A 5,904-nucleotide genomic window follows, 5' to 3' on the forward strand; every position below is an offset into this window, starting at 1 on the left:
TGAGGGAATTTATCATCAGAAAACCCCACTCCAGGAATTACTAAAGGGGGTTCTCCAATCAGATACAAAGAACAAAAAAACAAACAAACAAAAAAAAAACAACACAAAGCCACAAGTAAAAGCTCCAAGAAGAACACAATAAAACCAAATTTAAACTGTGACAACAACAAAAAGAAAGGGGGGAAATGGATGGAGATTAACAGTAGCAAAGGACGATGGAGTGCAAAAGTACTCACAAATTAGTGCTCTACAATGAACAGGGTAGGAACCCTTTTCATTACTTAAAGGTAACCACCATTGAAAAAACCACCACAGAAGCACATGATTGAAAAAAGATAGCAACAGAGGAAAGACGTATGAAATACAACCAAACAAACACAAAAGATAGAAAAACGAAAGAGAAGAATCAAACAAGACACAAGACTAACAGAAAGCAATGTATAAAATGGCAATAGGGGACTCACAGGTGTCAATAATTACACTAAAGGTAAATGGATTAAACTCACCAATAAAAAGGCACAGAGTAGCAGAATGGATTAAAAAAGAAAATCCAACTGTATGCTGCCTACAGGAAACTCATCTAAGTAACAAGGATAAAAACAAATTCAAAGTGAAAGGCTGGAAAACAATACTCCAAGCAAATAACATCCAAAAAAAAGCAGGCGTAGCAATACTCATATCTAATAATGCTGATTATAAGACAGCAAAAGTACTCAGAGACAAAAATGGCCATTTCATAATGGCTAAGGGGACACTGAATCAAGAAGACCTAACAATTCTTAATATATATGCACCAAACCAAGGAGCACCAAAATATATAAGACAGCTACTTATTGACCTAAAAACAAAAACTGACAAAAATACAATCATACTTGGAGACCACAATACACTGCTGACGGCTCTAGATCGGTCATCCAACCACAGAATCAAGAAATATATATTGGCCTTAAACAAAACACTAGAGCACCTGGATATGATAGACATCTACAGGACATTTCTTCCCAAAGTGACTGAGTATACATTTTTCTCCAGTGTACATGGATCATTCTCAAGAATTGACCATATGTTGGGCCACAAAAAAAACATCAGCAAATTCAGAAAAATCGAAGTTGTACCATGCATATTTTCTGATCATAAAGCCTTGAAACTAGAATTCAACTGCAAAAAAAGAGGAAAAAATCCCACAAAAATGTGGAAACTAAACAACATACTTTTAAAAAATGAATGGGTCAAAGAAGAAATAAACGCAGAGATCAGAAGGTATATACAGACAAATGAAAATGACAATACAACATATCAGAATCTATGGGATGCAGCAAAAGCAGTGATAAAAGGGAAGTTCATATCAATTCAGACATATATGAACAAACAAGAGAACCACTTAACTTCACACCTTAAGGAACACCTTAAGGAACTAGAAAAAGAAGAACAAAGACAACCCAAAACCAGCCGAAGAAAGGAGATAATAAAAATCAGAGCAGAAATAAATGAAATAGAGAACAGAAAATCTATAGAAAAAATTAATAGAACAAGGAGCTGGTTCTTTGAAAAGATCAACAAAATTGACAAACCCTTGGCAAGACTTACTAAGGAAAAAAGAGAAAGAACTCATATAAACAAAATCCAAAATGAAAGAGGAGAAATCACCACGGACACCGTAGATATACAAAGAATTATTGTAGAATACTATGAAAAACTTTATGCCGCTAAATTCAACAACCTAGAAGAAATGGATAAATTCCTAGAACAATACAACCTTCCTAGACTGAGTCAAGCAGAAGCAGAAAGCCTGAACAGGCCTATTAGTAGAGAAGAAATAGAAAAAAACATTAAAAACCTCCCCAAAAAGCCTGACCAGGCGGTGGCGCAGTGGATGGAGCGTTGGACTGGGATGCAGAGGACCCGGGTTCAAGACCCTGAGGTCGCCAGCTTGAGCGCGGGCTCATCTGGTTTGAGGAAAAGCCCACCAGCTTGAACCCAAGGTCGCTGGCTCCAGCAAGGGGTTACTCGGTGTGCTGAAGGCCCACGGTCAAGGCACATATGAGAAAGCAATCAATGAACAACTAAGGTGTTGCAACGCGCAATGAAAAACTAAAGTATATGCTTCTCATCTCTCCGATCCTGTCTGTCTGTCCCCGTCTATCCCTCTCTCTGACTCACTCTCTGTATCTGTAAAAAAATAAATAAATAAATAAAAATTAAAAAAAAACAAAAACAAAAAACCTCCCCAAATATAAAAGTCCAGGCCCAGACGGCTATACCAGCGAATTTTATCAAACATTCAAAGAAGACTTGGTTCTTATTCTACTAAAAGTCTTCCAAAAAATTGAAGAAGAAGCAATACTTCCAAACACATTTTATGAGGCCAACATAACCCTCATACCAAAACCAGGCAAGGATGGCACAAAGAAAGAAAACTACAGACCAATATCTTTAATGAATACAGATGCTAAAATACTAAACAAAATACTAGCAAATCGAATACAACAACATATTAAAAAGATAATACATCATGATCAAGTGGGATTCATCCCAGAATCTCAAGGATGGTTCAACATACGTAAAACGGTTCACGTAATACACCATATCAACAAAACAAAGAACAAAAACCACATGATCTTATCAATAGACGCAGAAAAGGCTTTTGATAAAATACAACACAATTTTATGTTTAAGACTCTCAACAAAATGGGTATAGAAGGAAAATATCTCAACATGATAAAGGCCATATATGATAAACCATCAGCTAACATTATATTAAATGGCACTAAACTGAAGGCTTTCCCTCTTAAATCAGGAAAAAGAAAGGGTTGTCCACTCTCTCCACTCTTATTTAACGTGGTACTAGAGGTTCTAACCAGAGCAATCAGACAAGACAAAGAAATAAAAGGCATCCATACCAGAAAAGAAGAAGTAAAGGTATCACTTTTTGCAGATTATATGATCCTATACATCGAAAACCCCAAAAACTCCACAAAAAAGACTACTAGAAACAATAAGCCAATACAGTAAGGTCGCAGAATACAAAATTAACATACAGAAGTCAATAGCCTTTCTATATGCCAACAATGAAACAACTGAGAACGAACGCAAAAGAATAATCCCCTTCACAATTGCAACAAAAAAAATAAAATACTTAGGAATAAACATAACAAAGAATGTAAAGGACTTATATAATGAAAACTATAAACCATTGTTAAGGGAAATTGAAAAAGATATAATGAGATGAAAGAATATACCTTGTTCTTGGTTAGGAAGAATAAATATAATCAAGATGGCCATATTACCCAAAGCAATATACAAATTTAATGCAATTCCCATCAAAATTCCAATGACATTTTTTAAAGAAATGGAGCAAAAAATCATCAGATTTATATGGAACTATAAAAAACCCCGAATAGCCAAAGCAATCCTAAAGAAAAAGAATGAAGCTGGGGGCATTACAATACCTGACTTCAAACTATATTATACGGCCACGACAATCAAAACAGCATGGTATTGGCAGAAAAATAGACACTCAGACAATGGAACAGAATAGAAAACCCAGAAATAAAACCACATATATATAGTCAAATAATTTTTGATAAAGGGGCCAAAAACACACAATGAAGAAAAGAAATCCTCTTCAATAAATGGTGCTGGGAAAACTGGAAAGCCACATGCAAAAGAATGAAACTGGACTACAGTTTGTCCCCCTGTACAAAAATTAACTCAAAATGGATCAAAGATCTAAACATAAAACCTGAAACAATTAAGTACATAGAAGAAGACATAGGTACTAAACTCATGGACCTGGGTTTTAAAGAGCATTTTATGAATTTGACTCCAATGGCAAGAGAAGTGAAGGCAAAAATTAATGAATGGGACTACATCAGACTAAGAAGTTTTTGCTCAGCAAGAGAAACTGATAACAAAAGAAACAGAAAGCCAACTAAATGGGAAATGATATTTTTAAACAACAGCTCAGATAAGGGCCTAATATCCAAAATATACAAAGAACTCATAAAACTCAACAACAAACAAACAAACAATCCAATAAAAAAATGGGAAGAGGACATGAACAGACACTTCTCCCAGGAGGAAGTACAAATGGCCAACAGATATATGAAAAGATGCTCATCTTCTTTAGTTATTAGAGAAATGCAAATCAAAACTGCAATGAGATACCACCTCATACCTGTTAGATTAGCTATTATTTTTTTTTAATTTTTATTTTATTTATTCATTTTAGAGAGGAGAGAGAGGAGAGAGAGACAGGGGGGAGGAGCTGGAAGCATCAACTCCCATATGTGCCCTGACCAGGCAAGTCCAGGGTTTCAAACCGGCGACCTCAGCATTTCCAGGTCGACGCTTTATCCACTGCGCCACCACAGGCCAGGCAGATTAGCTATTATTAACAAGACAGGTAATAGCAAATGTTGGAGAGGCTGTGGAGAAAAAGGAACCCTCATCCACTGTTGGTGGGAATGTAAAGTAGTACAACCATTATGGAAGAAAGTATGGTGGTTCCTCAAAAAACTGAAAATAGAATTACCTTATGACCCAGGAATCCCTCTACTGGGTATATACCCCCAAAACTCAGAAACATTGATACGTAAAGACACATGCAGCCCCATGTTCATTGCAGCATTGTTCACAGTGGCCAAGACATGGAAACAACCAAAAAGCCCTTCAATAGAAGACTGGATAAAGAAGATGTGGCACATATACACTATGGAATACTACTCAGCCATAAGAAATGATGACATCGGATCATTTATAGCAAAATGGTGGGATCTTGATAACATTATACGAAGTGAAATAAGTAAATCAGAAAAAACCAGGAACTGCATTATTCCATACGTAGGTGGGACATAAAAGTGAGACTAAGAGACATTGATAAGAGTGTGGTGGTTATGGTGGGAGGGGGGAGAGGGAAAGGGAAAGGGGGAGGGGGAGGGGGAGGGGCACAAAGAAAGCTAGATAGAAGGTGACAGAGGACAATCTGACTTTGGGTGATGGGTATGCAACATAAGTGAACGACAAGATAACCTGGATATGTTATCTTTGAATATATGTATCCTGATTTATTGATGTCGCCTCATTAAAAATAAAATTATTAAAAATAAATAAATAAATAAATAAATAAAAATAAAAAAATAATAACTAAATCCATAAAGACAAAATAAGTCAGCAATTGCCAAGAGATGCGGAGAAGGCAATGGGCAGTGCCCCCTTATGGGTACCAGGTTTCTTTCTGGAGTGATGAAAATGTTCTGGAATAAGTATGAATCAATGTATAACTCTGGAAACATACTAAAAACCACTATACTGTATATGCTAAAAGTATGAACTTTATATATGTATATTATGTCTCAATAAAGCTGTTATTTAAAAAATGAAAGAAAAAAAAAGAAAAGGTGAAGTGATGAGGAAAAAGGTAAAGAGCTCAGACACAGATGACAGTATGGTGATTACTGGAGGGAAAAGGGTGAACAGAAGATGAAGAGGGTAAAGGGGGATTGATGGTGATGGAAAGAGACTTGACTTGGGGTGGTGAGCACACAGTACAATGTATTATGGAATGTTACACCTGAAACCTATGTAACTGTACTACCCTATGTCACCTCAATAAATTCAATGTATTAAATAAATTCATGTTTTTTTAAAAAGCGAAAAGCAAATGATGAAGCCCCGTGGACCCACCACTTAGTTTCTGCGATCATTGACACATGGTCAGTTTTAGTTTCTAAAACAATACATTGTTCAAAAGAAACAGCTCTGATAGTATTATTTTGTGTGCATATATTTATGAGAGAGTAGGTGTGCGTATGGCAGGAGGGGCGGTGTGGTGGCACTGAATTTTAAAATGCTACATCTTCCCAAAGGAATCCAGGAATCAGTGAGTCATGAGCATTTGTATAT

Source organism: Saccopteryx leptura, chromosome 12 (genome assembly GCF_036850995.1).
Source record: "Saccopteryx leptura isolate mSacLep1 chromosome 12, mSacLep1_pri_phased_curated, whole genome shotgun sequence".
NCBI classification, from domain to species: domain Eukaryota; kingdom Metazoa; phylum Chordata; class Mammalia; order Chiroptera; family Emballonuridae; genus Saccopteryx; species Saccopteryx leptura.